The sequence below is a fragment of the Triticum aestivum genome, chromosome 2A, assembly GCF_018294505.1.
Source record: "Triticum aestivum cultivar Chinese Spring chromosome 2A, IWGSC CS RefSeq v2.1, whole genome shotgun sequence".
NCBI lineage: Eukaryota > Viridiplantae > Streptophyta > Magnoliopsida > Poales > Poaceae > Triticum > Triticum aestivum.
The window spans coordinates 263,396,871-263,412,154 of NC_057797.1; positions in this window are offsets into that span (position 1 = coordinate 263,396,871).

The following is a 15,284-nucleotide window of genomic DNA, read 5'->3' on the forward strand; positions in this document are numbered from 1 at the left end:
GCAGGCGCTGCACCTTCTCGTTGTCAATCTTCGCCTACTACTGCGATGCGTACCTCGGTGTGATGCCGTCCGTGGCTCTGCTGTGTCACTTCTTCTTCCTCCGCATCAATGAGGGTCATACCTCCGGGTGTGCCAATTTCATCGCGGCCGGCAAGGAAAACTCAATCTCGAAGACGGGGAAGAAGGCTGATGGCTTCAGGAGCAAGTGGGCCATGATGGACGCCAAAGTGCGTCCACCCATGACTGACGCTGCCGACCGAGATGCCCCAGTCCGACAAGGGGTGGTCTCACGCGAAGCTCACTGATGAGCCAGCGACGTTGGTGCTGGAACAGATGAACGCCAACCTGAAGCCGGGCAACGCAAAGGCAGTGAAGGTGACAGGGGCCATGCTCCTTGGGAATTCCTAATGCTACGTGAAGCCCCGCTTCAGGCGCATACGCGCCCCTTGTGGGAGCTTGGGAACAAAGAGGACAAGGTTCGCCTGACCCCGAAAGCCTTGTCCGATGATGAGCTGGCTGTGGCTCTCCACCTCCTGGTCGGGGATGGCCAGGAGTACCCGCCGAATGTCTTCACTCCCTTGTTCCGCCGCAAGGATGGGGAGCAGGTCGTGTCTGTCATGCCGACCTTTGATGGGCACGGGCTAGTGCCGCCGGCGACCGCCGGGGCCCTTGCGGTGCCGAGGCGAGTGGAGCTATCTTCTGGTGAGTCCCGCGGGGGGGAAGAGGAGGAGGAGGAGGTAGAAGACTCGGTGGTGACCCCTAAACGGACGGGTGAGACCTTCCCCTTGAGCAAAGCTGACATCCTCCGCACCCTTCCTGACGACGACAAGGCTGACACCCGCCAGGAGAAGGGAGAGCCGCCCGTAATCCCGACAAGGGACCGATCGGCGCTGATCTCCTGGGATGATGCTTCTGTTCTGGAGCCACCAGGAGCTGCTTCCGGCTCAGCTGCTGCTCCTGCTTTTGCTTCCAGAGCCGGCGCGCCCATGCCTCGGGTCGCGAAGCTCTCTGGCTTCAGGCTCCCGAAGCGAAGGGACTACGCCATGGCGGATCAGTAAGTGTTCTCGTCCTGCCTTGTTCTTGTTGCTGATGCTTGTTTCTGACTCTTCTTCCTTGTTGTGAAACTAGGCCAACGCCCGTGGTGAAGAGGAGAAGGGAGAGAGAGGTGGTGCTGCTTGAGCCCAGGTCGCCTCCTGTGGCTGCACCCCTCTCCATGAGAAAAGGTGGGGATGGTGCTCGTGCTTCTCCAGCCCGATCATCCTCGCGAGGCTGGGTGGATCATCCTCGGGAGAAGTCAACCCCCAAGGCCCCGCTGACTCGGGAGGTGCCAGAGTCCAGCTCGGGTTCTGAGGTCCAAGAGGAGCTTCCAGCCTCCCAGGCCATGGTGATGATGACGCCTCTTCCTCCTCCTTCTGCCGTGTTGCTGGCCCAGGTTCCTCTGCTTCTCTTGATGTCCTGGAGCGGGCCCTTTCTGAGATGGCCCAGCTGTGATAAGATCTCTAGAGCGCCGAACCCCTCCTGGCGGCTGGGCGTCTGGAGCTGGTCTCTGGTTGGCTCCACTTTGACATGTCCGTTCGGGCGGCGCTGAGCCAGGTCATGGTGACCTCTGAGGGGGAGAAGCGAGCCGCAGCTCAGGCAACAGTTGCTCATGAGGCGGCGCTGAAGAACGCCGAGGCCGCCCAAGGTCGCTGCCTGGTGCTGGAGGACGAACTGAAGATCCTGCGTGAAGAGCGTGCCAAAGATGCCTATGGCCATAAGGCAGAGGAAGAGAGGATGAAAGCTCGGGAGGACACCATCAATGATCGCGACGCCGAGCTGGAGCAGCTGGCACAAGCGCAGGCCGCTGCGCGCGGCCGACTAGAGGAGCTGGAGCAAAAGGTGCAAGCTAAGAAAGCCGAACTGGACGCCAAGACGAAGGGTCTGGCCGAGGACCGCCCAGCCTTCGCGCTTCTCGAGAAGAGGTCTTGCGAGGCTCTGAAGTCACTCTATGAGAAGAGCTTGGAGAAACCGCTGGCCACCAATGAGGATGGCCCCGCCCAGTTGCTTCCCTACTTGGTCGAGGCGCTTGAGGAAGTCATGCGCGGCATCAGCCGCATGGAAGAGGAAGAGGCTTGCGTCCTTTCTTTAGCCGCGCTGATGCGCATCTTTAACCACCTCCATCTTCGCGATCCGGCCGCCTACCTTGACGAGCTGCTGGAGCCCGTGGCTGATGAACACTGCGCAGCCGCCGCCGCAGCCGTGAAAGGTCAGGTGGAAGCCCTACTGAAGAAGTTCGACACCTTCGCCCCTGCGCCTTTGACCGGTGGTGCAGGTGAAGGCGATGCCACCCAGGAGGGGGGCCTCTTGTTGGTGCCGCGGTATCCAGGGGTGACTGGCTTGCGGCTCCTTTCTGGTTGAAACTCCTGCAGCATGTAGCATGCCTCATACCTTTACCGCCCTCAGTTGATATTCGGAGAGCAATATGTCTTGTATTATTTGCTTTGAGATTTTTTGATTTCCTTCCCATTTGCTTTATGTTCTACGTCGGCAGAGCCCGGCCGCGCGCATACCTCAGCCGCTATTGGGTCATCTGGAGACCAGGACGAGCCCAAGGGGTGAGGGCTACGTGACCAGTTAGGCTCCTGAGTCGCGATGCTCAGGAGTCCCCCTTGACGCGCAAACAACTTATAGGAAGGAGACGCGGGGATAGATCTAGTGTTCTACGTCGGCAGGGCCCGACCCCCCGCATACCTTTACCATCGTTGGGCCGACCGGAGACCATGACAGCACCAAGGAGTGAGGAGCTACATGACCAGTTAGGCTCTCGAGTCGCGATGCTCAGGAGTCCCCCTTGACGTGCAAACAACCATCATACATTTGTCCTCTCCGAGGCTCAGCTCAGGAGGGGCGCCTGACGACCAGGTCCGATGGACTTGGCGGGGTGGTGTACGCTTGGGTGTGACCCGAGTGCATCCCCCGTGCCCAGCCCCCTCGCGCGGCTCTCCCGAGGGGAGGCGTTGCGATGAGGCCAGACACCGAGCCCGGAGGCTCCCTGAGGTTGATATGGCCATGAGGCCGCCCTCAGTTGTTTATCACCAGGACGGACCATGACGCTTCTGCACTTGCACGGGCATAGCCGCTCCTCGGTAGTGTCGACTGCCAGCACGGAGCATGGTGCTTCCACTGGTACGTGGGAGGGGACTCCCTACTGCGGAGAGCCCCCGGGGCGTGTACAGCCCCGCCCTGACACGTGGCTTGGACGGAAGGGCTAAACGAGGTGTGTCTGGCACTCGTGAGCCAGCAAGGGACTCACGAGGCCCTACCTCAAGGAGGGTTGCACCTGGTCTTGATTCTTGTTCGCTGTGGTGGTCCTGTGAGGTGGTGAGACAACCTGCGCCAAACGAATCTCCTGAGGTTATCGCATGAGAAAGCCAAGCACCAACGGCCCCAGGAGGTGACATGAACGGGGCCGGCCCACCAGACAGAGCTCAACCGTTGGATTTATCGACGCTGCAGGGACGGGCCCGAGCACAGACGTCGTGCCTAACCCTCTCACGCGAAGCGTCCTGAAGGAAGACGGCCGGTGCACGGCTCTCGTGGTGGGCGACAATCAAGCAGGTGATAGTCATAGATAGATTAAGCAAGGAAGGCAAACTAGCTCAGGTAAATGCATGAACGATACGTGCCACTAGGTCAGGCCCGAGCGGCTTGGGGGTGATGCGGCCCGAGGGGCTCCCCGAGCGAGGTAAGCTAAACTCATAAAAAAGAAGGGGTACATGCCATAGGGACAGCCCCATGCTGCCTCGGAGTGATGCTGCCCTGGGGGCGCTCCCAGCTAAATAAACTTGGAAAGTGTCACCTGGTTCCATTGATGAAGGGGTGTTGAGGTAGCTGAAGGTACGCGGCAAAGGGGTTGCTCCTCACTTGCCACCGGGGCCCTGAGCCTCGGGAGGCTCTGGGGGTCCAAGGGGTTCCTTGAGGACTGTTGCCATCACCACCAGGATTGCGTGGTGCCTGGCCTACTAACCCGCCGTGATGCTCCGTAGGTTGCGCTGGAAGGAAGCAGCCACGCTCGGCAGGCTGAATGACATGCGAACGTAGCTGTGAGGTGGGCTTCGTAGCGCCCAACATGCGAAGGCCAGAAGCGCTCCTGAGATGCGGCTCGGTTGAGCACTGGGATATCGATGCAGACGCGTAGCTCACCACCCTCGCCTCGGTGTGGAGTGATGCCAGGTGGGCCCCTGAGCCTTGCCCGATGAGGGCGGCTGGCGCGCCTTCCTATGCGACAGAAGGATGCGCCCCAGGAGCGGGCGCTGATCCTGACGTGGTTCCACTAGTGGCACTGCCCTCCCGAGGTCCGGCACGGAGTAGCTGCTTACTCATCTTGGGGATGACCTCATGAGGGTACCGAGCTGCATTGTTGTCGGGGTCTTCAATTGACGCTGCTTCGAAGGCGCGCTCGAGGGAGCACACCGCATCTCTTTCTTCGCAGGGGACTGTGATGATTCCACCGCTCCCAGGCATCTTGAGGACGTTGTAGTTGTGGTGCGTCACTGCCATGAACTTGGCCAGGGCTGGGTAACCAAGGATGGCATTGTACGGCAGACGGATGTGGTCGACGTCGAAGTCGATGAGCTCGGTGCAGTAGTTGTTGCATTCTCCAAAGGCGACTGGGAGGCGGACCTGACATATCGGCATGGTGGAGCCGTCGGTCACTCCTGAGAAGGGCTTAGTAGGCTGAAGCTGATCGTAGTGCACTTGTATGTTGTCTAACGCCTCGACGGACATGACGTTGAGCCCTGCGCCACTGTCGATGAGGGTCTTGGTGACATGCACGTTGCTGATGACGGGTGAACAAAGCATTGGGAGAGCTCCAATAGTGGCCACGCACTTGAGCTGATCTGCCGAACTGAAAGTGATGGCACACTTGGACCACCTGAGCGGGCGAGTGGCCTCGAGCTCGGGGAGGACCGTGTTCACCTCGCGAGCAAACTGCTTGAAGATACGCTGTGAGGCTAGGGCTTGAGCTCCGCCCAAGATGCAGGCGATAGCACGCGGCTCCTGGAAGCCCCCAGCCCATCATCTTGATTGTGGTCGTCGTTCCTTCTTGGTGGTGGCGGCAGCGGAGGAAGATTGGGGTTGCCTTGAGGGCAATACTTGCGAGGATGATCCCTCCAGGCGCCCTCGTGAGGCTGATCTTGCTAGTGGTCCTCATGAGGTCGGTCGCGCCACTCCTGCCGTGGGCCATGGTCGTCCCAGCGTCCTCCGCCATGTCCTCTCCTCGGTTGTGGCCTTAGTCGTTGCACTCGTGGCGTCGACCGAAGCGTCCTTCGCGAATGGCCCTGAGCTCTTGACAGTCGTTGGTGTTGTGGTTGTGCACGTTGTGGAAGGCGCAGAACGGTCGGCTGCCCTTGGATGACTCAGGCTGGTCCCTGCCGCACTTCGTGTCCGGCTCTGCCGTGAGTACGGCCGCTCCCTTGCGCTTCACTGTAACACCCACAATGCGGCTATATCTCCCACGTGTCGGGGCATGACTTAGAGGCATAGCCGCATGGTAGGTTTGTCGCAAGAGGGGTAATCTTCACACAATCCCATGTACTGAATAAGAAGGGGATAAAGAGTTGGCTTACAATCGCCACTTCACACATATACAAGTTATACATACATCATCCAGAATACAATCAAGGTCCGACTATGGTACCAAAGTAAAAGAAGACAACCCCAAATGCTAGATCCCCGTTCGTCCCAACTGGGCTCCACTACTGATCAACAAGAAACGAAACAAAACAATGATCAATATCTTCATCGAGCTCCCACTTGAGCTGGGTTGCGTCATCTACACTGGTATCATCGGCACCTGCAACTGTTTGGAAGTATCTATGAGCCACAAGGACTCAGCAATCTCACACCCGCAAGATCAAGATTATTTAAGCTTAAGGGTAGGAAAGGGTAGTGAGGTGGAGCTGCAGCAGGACTAGCATATATGGTAGCTAACTTACGCAAAAGAGAGCGAGAAGAGAAGCAAAGCACGGTCGAGAAACTAAAAGTGATCAAGAAGCGATCCTCAAGCTACTTACGCTCAAGCATAACACGAGACCGTGTTCTCTTCCCGGACTCCGCCGAAAAGAGAACATCACGGCTACACACGCGGTTGATTCATTTTAATTAAGTTAAGTGTCAAGTTCTGTACAACCGGATATTAACAAATTCCCATCTGCCACATAACCACGGGCACGACTTTCGAAAGTTCAAACCCTGCAGGGGTGTCCCAACTTAGCCCATCACAAGCTCTCACGGTCAATGAAGGATATTCCTTCTCCCAGGAAGACCTGATCAGACTCGGAATCCCGGTTACAAGACATTTCGACAATGGTAAAACATGACCAGCAAAGCCGCCCGATGTGTCGACATCCTGATAGGAGCTGCACATATCTCGTTTTGAGGGCAACACCGGATGAGCAATTCGTACAACTAAAACCAGCCCTCGAGTTTCCCCGAGGTGGCGCTACAAGGGGCTCTAGTTCGGACCAACACTTAGAGAAGCACTGGCCCGGGGGGGTTAAAATAAAGATGACCCTCGAGTTTCCAGAACCCAAGGGAAGGTGATAGGTTGTTAAGAAAATATAAAACCAAGGTTGGGCCTTGCTGGAGGATTTTTATTCAAAGAAAACTGTCAAGGGGTTCCCATAACACCCAACCACGTCAGGGATGCAAAATCAAGGAACATAACACCGGTATGACGGAAACTAGGGCGGCAAGAGTGGAACAAAACATCAGGCATAAGGCCGAGCCTTCCACCATTTACCAAGTATATAGATGCATTAATTAAATAAGAGATATTGTGATATCCCAACATATCCATGTTCCAACATGGAACAAACTTCAGCTTCACCTGCAACTAGGAACGCTATAAGAGGGGCTGAGCAAAAGCGATAACATACCCAAACAACAGTTTGCTAGGAAGGTGGGTTAGAGGCTTGACATGGCAATATGGGAGGCATGATATAACAAGTGGTAGGTAGCGCGACATAGCGATAGAACGAACAACTAGCAAGCAAAGATAGAAGTGATTTCGAGGGTATGGTCATCTTGACTGAATTCCCGCAAGGAAGAAGAACGAGTCCATGAAGAAGACAAACGGGCATAGTCGAATGGATCCTCACAACTCCGGAACGAAACCAAAGCTAACTAGAGAAGCAACCCGGAAAGAAGTAGGCAACATAGTAAACAACCATCACATAAACATGGCATGATGCACAATCAAGTATGATGCATGTCCGGTTTAAATATGCATGGCATGCACTACAAGTTAAGTGGAGCCCAATATGCATCGAGTTGCATATTGACAGAACACCACATCAATTATTTAGTTCACTCCCGGTTAGGTACTCGACAAAATTAAAAGTTGTTTAACAAGGCAAGAGGGTGAAGCATAAACGAACTAATTATCTAAGTAATTTAAATGGGGCCGGAACAACAAGCAACAAGTCCGAAAAATCCCCATGTGTATTTAGCAATTCAATGCAAACAACAATTTAAACCATTTTAAATGTTGTTATCATGATGCGGATGACATGTGCAAGTTTTAAACAATTTTGTTAAAAGTTGATATGAGCATGATATGAAGCATTGTCGCCATGGCGGAAGGAAAAGGGGCCACATCAACGAATCCGAAAATGATGCCACGGCAACATATCGGTTCCGGTAACTCGATTGAGATACCGGTGAAAAAGAAAGTGCGACGGGAGCATGACATGCGATAGAAGGTGGGGTCCTCCCGGTTACCGGGTGTCCCATGTGTCGACAGCATGGAAGTGAGAGACACTAGGGACACGGTGCAGACAACGGGTGCATCTTAAACAACACATGCAATCGTTCTCGGACGGTCGTCTCTGGGTTATACCTTCAAAGCATGCAAACGGGATGGTTCTCGTTCGGTGCAAAGTAGAGGAAGTAGATGTTCTCGGGACGTTCATAGTGGAAGTAGTCGTTCTCGCGACAGTAGTGGAAGTAGTGGTTCATGTTTACATAGTAGTCGTACACGTCGACGGTAGTGGTACATGGCAAGGAACTTGACGTCCACGGGGTCTTCGAGGGTTGACGGTAGTGGTACTCCATCGTCACGAAGAGGTACTTGTCGAATCCAATGACCTCGGGGCGACGATAGGCGTTCATGGGTCTTTGGCAATGGTAGATGTACACGACAAAGGTTGTGGTAATATGCGTCGATCGTCGTGGTACTTGGGGTCTTCGAACTTGCCGGTCTCGTCAACTCGAAGGGGTATTTGACGTTCTTAGTGATTCCGAAGATGGCGGTAGAGGTACACTTGTTGTAGGGGTACTTGTCGTATCCACGGCAACGGTAGTCGTTCAAGTTCGTTCGGAGAGGTAAATGGTGACTCCAAGCCCTTCGCGATCGACGGTGGGAGGCGGGCAGCAAAGCAGCAGCAACGTGTGGGCACTGACGGGCACCATGGCCATGAGGAGGAGGGGCTCTGCACGAAACCAGCAGCGAGGCATGCAGGCGTGCCGGTAGATGCAAAGGGAAGCAGCGGCGCCGAAGAACCACCGCCGCGGAGCTGGGACTTCGACAACGAGCAGGGTGAGGCAGAGGTCCTGCGGGCGTCAGGGAGACCGGAACCGGCCACGACTCTCCTGTTCAGGTCGGTTCCATGCGCCGGAAGCTTGGCCTACTCCTGCTGGTAGGGTCGGTCGGCGACGAGGCTTGACCAGAGCGGCGGCCTGGTTCCACGCTGGCTGGAGCGAGGAAGCAGAAGCCAACGCAGGAGGAAGGAGGCGCGCGGAGGAGGAGCTGCGGCCAGCACGGAGGCCTCCATGGCCGGCGGCCATGACGAGAAGATGCACCGGCTATAGCACAGGGGCGCGTGTAGGGGCTGCTGGAGCCGCAAACCAAGCAGAGGAAGGGAGGTCGGCGTAGATGCGGGGCCTCGCTGGTGGCCTGCTGGTCGGGTGCGAGGAGGCTCGTGTGGGGAAGGAGATCCGGCGGGGGCGCGAGGGAGCCGGGAGGGGGCCTGCATGATCCAGCAAGGGGCGATGGGGTGCGCTGGCGATGAAGATCGAGAGGGAGGAGGGGGTTGGAACGTATGGAGATGGGGATCGGGCTTCTCCTGGCGGCGTGAGGGATAGAGATGGGATCGACGGGTGAGGGTGGTCGCGGCTGGGCCTCGGGCCGGCTAGGTCATGCCGCAGGTGGGCCTTAAGCAGGCTGGCTCGACCTAGGTGAGCCACGCGGATGGTTGTGCCGGCTTGATAGGAGCTATCTCTCTCTCCTCTTCATATTTTCTTTAGCAGAAAACAATTAAGGCGAAGAAAAAGAAAGAGGGAGGTTAGGGAAAGAATTTGAGCAGGAGGACAAATTTCTTGGACTCATAAAAATAATCATGATCACAGAAAAAATAGAAGTGGCAAGATTGCAGAATTAAATTCAAACGCATTTGGATTTAATTCAAATGGTTTGAATAGTAAGTGAGGGTTGGGAAGGTCCAAAAATGTTCGGATTTTGATGGAGCTCTGTAAAATGAGGAAAGAAATATATGGCAAGGTTGGAGACCAAGACTTGAGATAACAAAAGCATTGGGATAATTTTCAAGTGTTATGGTTAATTCCAAAAGAATGGAATATTTATTATAGCTACCTAATATCGGGAGGATATGTTATAAAGAGAATCACCATGTGAATTCCGTCGGTTTAAATGGAACGAAGATCCATGCAATTTAATTAAGTGAGATGCAAAAGATTTATGACATGATGGCATGATGACATGATGCAAAAAAAGAAAGCAATGAACCAAACAAATCACACGACGAATCCTGGAAATCATGGAAGACACTTGAAGCTCTGGTCTTGGGGCGTCACATTCACGTCCTTGGCCTTGGATTTCTTCTCCTCCGGGTCGGCAGTTGGGAGCTCGAGGAGGGAAAGGCGCCCTTCCTCAGCCCTTGCGCACTTGGCCACCAGGTTGAACAGCTCCAGGGATGTGCACAGCTTCTCGTGGATGGTGAGTTCCTCCTTCCTCTTGACGTCACGGACGCCATCAGAGAACGCAGAGATGATGGCCTCGTCCGTCATCTTGGGGATCTTGAGACGAATGTTGTTGAAGCGCTGGATGTACTTCTGGAGGGTCTCTCCCGGTTGTTTCTTGATGCGGCACAAGTCACCTGCGGCCGGGGGGCAGCCGCGAGTGACCTGGAAGTTGGCGACGAAGCGGCCGCGCATCTCGTTCCAGGAAGAGATGGAGCCTGGAGGCAGGTTCAGGAGCCACGAGCGTGCACCATCCTTAAGAGCCATAGGGAACCAGTTTGCCATCCGTTGGCCACCTCAATGCTCAGCTGATAGAGCTACAGGAACTCAGCGGGGTCGGGGGTGCTGTTGTAGCGTGGAGGCAGGTCTGGCTTGAACTTGCCTGGCCATGCGATGCTAGGCAGCTCGGGGGTGAAGGCACGGCAGCCGGTCGTAGTCATCGAGGCCTGCCATGGAGGTGGAGCCTGGTCTGGGCTCCCGTGCGCCACCATGGAAAGCGGCGCATGGCCCTACTATGTTAAGCGGTCCTAACGTGGCGGTGCAGGGAGCAGTGGAGCGTTCTCTTGCGGTCGAGGAACTTCTTCACATCTTCTTTCTTCACGCGCCGGCGCGCGGCGGGTCACGCCGCGGAGCCGCACGCCTTGGCGCCAGCGCGCTGTCTTGGTGCAGGGGTGGCGGAGGTGCCGCGTGATCTACATCGCCCGTAGCTGGCGGTGGACAAGGCAGTGAGAGGGATGGAGCAGGGGATCCCCCAGCGGTGCTGACGAGCTCGGCTATGCGGTCCAGTCAGTGCTCGTAGAGGTCATCGACTGGGCGGTAACGCAGGAGCTCGCGCACCATGAGTAGCGCGGCCCGTGCGTCCATGGGAGCGTGATGAGCGTGAGACGAGGAACCGACGGGGGTCGGCGATGGAGTGGCGGTGAGGCTGTCCCGCCGCACCGAGGGGTGCAGCGAGGATGCTTGTTGTTCGTTCCCCGCCGGGCCGGTGGCGGCGTTGGTGGCGGGTGATGGATAACAACGAGGAGGCTCTCCGACAGGAGCCGTTTGGGTGACGCGGGCAGCGAGGGCGGCCCGACGCTCAGCTCGGGCACGATGAGCGTCCAACATGGTTGCGACAAAGCGGTGGAACGCGAAGCGACGGAAGGAAAGCTTCGGCGCACCACTACCTAGCGCGCCAAATGTCGGATTTCGGGTTCCGGCAAAACCCTTAAGGTTCGAAACGGGGGTGCGCGCGAAGATCTCCCCCTACCAACTCACGCCCTCAACCTCGACACAATCTCAAAGGCAAGCTCGACGAACTCGCAACACAAGGGACACAAGATTTATACTGGTTCGGGCCACCGTTGTGGTGTAATACCCTACTCCAGTGTGGTGGTGGTGGATTGCCTCTTGGGCTGAGGATGAACAGTACAAGGGGAATAACAGCCTCTTGAGGAGAGGTGTTCTTGTGCTTGGTGAACTTGTGGTTGTCCGGATGGATCTCCCTCTCTAATGTGGTGGCTAATCCTATTTATAGAGGCCCTGGTCCTCTCCCCAAATACTGAGCGGGAAGGGAGCCAACAACGGCCAATTTGAAAGGGGACAGCTAGTACAGCTTATCCTAACAAAAGTAGTCTTCACCTGCCAAAGGCTCTGGTGGTGACACCGTCTTGGGCTCCACGGTGACCTCCGTCTTGTCGTCCTGCTGGTCTTGGTCTCGTTGCACCGATATGGAAACCTTTGCTTTACGCCTCGGTACTCTGCTCCTGTGCTTGCCTCCTTAGCACCAAAGAGGAAACAAGGACACTATGCACGCTGGCGCCCTCCTGGTCTCAATCGTCATGGCTCACGTCATTGGAACCTCGCGAGGTTTGCCTGGCCTTGATCTCTCTGCCCCTCGCGAGCTAGCCTAGTGAGGCCGCTCCCGAGGAGGTCTTATGTCGCCCGCCTCACGAGGCTTGGCCCCTCGCGAGCCAGCCTGGTGAGGCCGCTCCCGAGAAGGTCTTGTGTCGCCCGCCTCACGAGGCTTGGCCCCTCGCGAGGGTCTTGCATGCTTGTTGGTGAAGATGGGCCATACGGGACCGCTCGCAGAGCCACGCCGTGGGCCATAGGCAGGCAAGTCTGGGGAACCCCTTTCCTAGAACGCCGACAAAAGCACCATTGTCCGTGTCAAAACCGGGAGATCTTGGGTAGGGGGTCCCGAACTACGCATCTAAGGATCAATGGTAACAGGAGACAGGGGACACATTGTTTACCCAGGTTCGGGCACTCTTAATGGAGGTAATACCCTACTTCTTGCTTGATTGATCCTGATGAATATAGAGATTACAAGAGTTGATCTACCTCGAGATCATATGTTGTGGTCTAAACCCTAGAGGTATGATGAGTAATGTCATGATGCTATATCGACTAGCCTGGCCTCGACTTATATAATGTACCAGAGGCCTAGGATAACAAGAGTCCTAGTAGAATACGCCGGTGAGAGGAGTCCTTGTCTTGATCACCATGTCTTGTGGAATCTTCCTCGTGTATACATCAGCTTTCCAAACTGGCCCATGAGCAAACGACCATGGGGGTCCTCCTCCCAATCCAACTGATCGGGAGACGGCGTGGTTAGTACGCCCTAGTCCAGGACACCGTCAAGGATGCTGACATAAACTTGGCCAGGTCCGTGCGTCCAAAAATCCCATTGTACGACAGGGGGAGATCAACCACATAAAACACAACTTTCTCTATCAGGTACTTCAGCTCTCCCCCAAACATCACCAACAACGTAATCTTCCCTTTAGGATGGCTACTACTAGTGTTAACTCCTTGAAACGTGCCGGTAACATCTAGCTCTTCTTCTCCTATCTGAAGCTTGTTGATGACTATTGGGGAAATCAGATTCAGCCCGGCCCCACCATCCACTAACATCTTTGTGACCTTGAGGTTGCGAATTGTCGGGGAGACCAACAATGGCAAGCACCCTACCACGGTGGTGGGTCCATGGTGATCCTCCTCATCAAAGATGATTGGCGTGCGAGACCATTTGAGCGGCTTCCGGGCCTCTGGCGCTAGGTCCACAACATTGATCTCTCATTCCCATCGCTTGAGATGGCGGTGTGAGGCATGCAAAGATGCACCCCCATCAATCCATAGGGCGTCACTGGCCTTCTGAAATTCCCGCTCACTAGTTTCCTCTTCATTCCCTTCTTCACTCACATCATCATAGACTTCCCTCTCTTGGCCCCTGGTGGGTTTTCCTTGGTTCCGAAAGGGATTGCCGGGGCGATTTACTTCACCACCTCGGCCCTTTCCGCCAGCGGCATTCTAACCTATTTCCTTGTTACGCTTATCATATTCTACCCTTTGTTTCTTGACAAGCTGCTCAACCTGGTAGCACTCATGAAGGTCATGGCCCTTGGTCCGGAGGATCTGGAAGTACGGGCCATCACCTTTCCAAGCTTTCTCGGCGGCTGCGGCTTCCCGGCAGGCTATGCAAGCATCAACTTCCTTGCCGGAGGCCTCAGCCTTGGCCCTCTTATCAGTACTATGTGTGCCCAAACCTTCTACGGTCATCACTGCCTTATCTCTTGGCTTCTTGCCCTTTCTCTGACTAGTTGATTCATCCTCATCCTATGAATCAACATTGATGCAAACCTCCTCTTCGGGCAACTTCCTTCCTTCCTCCGTCCAAGCACGCTTATCCACCAGTGTGTATAGCTCCTTCACAGTCTTGGGCAACCGCACATTCATCTTAGAACGAATGCGACGGTTGCGCACATTGGACTGGAAGGCTGCTATAACAGTTGTCGGATGCATCTTTGGAATATTCCTCTGAACTTTACTGAATCTCTGTAAATACTTACAGAGAGTGTCTCCTTCCTTCTGCCGGAGAAGTTGCAGGTCCTTGGGCCTGCCGGCCTCTTGGGGGCCACCAGTGAAGGAACCGATGAACTCGTGGTATAGGTCTGCCCATAACAAAATGGAGTTCTCTGGCAGGTGCATCAGCCAAGACCTCACATTGGACGTTGAGGCTGCCGCACTGATACATCTCTGTCGTATCTATAATTTTTTATTGTTCCATGTCAATATTATACAACATTCATATACTTTTAGCAACTTTTTATACTATTTTTGGGACTAACATATTGATCCAGTGCCCAGTGCTATTTCCTGTTTGTTGCATGTTTTTTGTTTCGCATAAAATCCATATCAAACGGAGTCCAAACGGGAAAAAAGCTGACGTAGATTTTTTTTGGAATATATGTTATTTTTGGGAAGAAGAATCAACGCGAGACGATGCCCGAGGGGGCCACGAGGCAGGGGGCGCGCCCTAGGGAGTCAGGCATGCCATGGGCCCTCGTGGCCACCCCATAAGGCGGTTGGTGCCCTTCTTTCGCCGCAAGAAAGCTAATATCCGGATAAAAATCGTGTTCAATTTTCACACCAATCGGAGTTACGGATATCCGGGAATATAAGAAATAGTGAAAGGGTAGAATCTGAAAGGCAGAAACACAGAGAGACAGAGTGACAAATCCAATCTCGGAGGGGATCTCGCACCTCCGTCGCCATGGAGGCCATGGACCAAAGGGGAAACCCTTCTCCAATCTAGGGAGAAGGTCAAGGAAGAAGAAGAAGAAGGGGGCCCTCTCCCCCTCTATTCTGGTGGCGCCAGAGCGCCGCCGGGGCCATCATCATCACTGCAATCTACACCAACACCTCCATCATCTTCACCAATATCTTCATCACCTTCCCCCATCTGTCTACAATAGTCCACTCTCCCGCAACCCGCTATACCCTCTACTTGAACATGGTTCTTTATGCTTCATATTATTATCCAATGATGTGTTGCCATCCTATGATGTCTGAGTAGATTTTCGTTGTCCTATCGGCAATTGGTGAATTGCTATGATTGGTTTAATTTGCTTGTGGTTATGTTGCTGTCCTTTGGTGCCCGTCATATGAGCGCGCACATGGATCACACCATAGGGTTAGTTGTATGTTGATAGGGCTATGTATTGGAGGGCAAGAGTGATAGAAGCTTCAACCTAGCGTAGAAATTGATGCATACGGGATTGAAGGGGGACCAATATATCTTAATGCTATGGTTGGGTTTTACCTTAATGAACATTAGTAGTTGCGGATGCTTGCTAATAGTTCCAATCATAAGTGCATAGAATTCCATGTTAGGGATGACATGCTAGCAGTGGCCTCTCCCACACAAAACTTGTTGTCGGTTTAGTAAAGTAGTCAATTGCTTAGGGACAATTTCGCAACTCCTGCCACCACTTTTCCACACT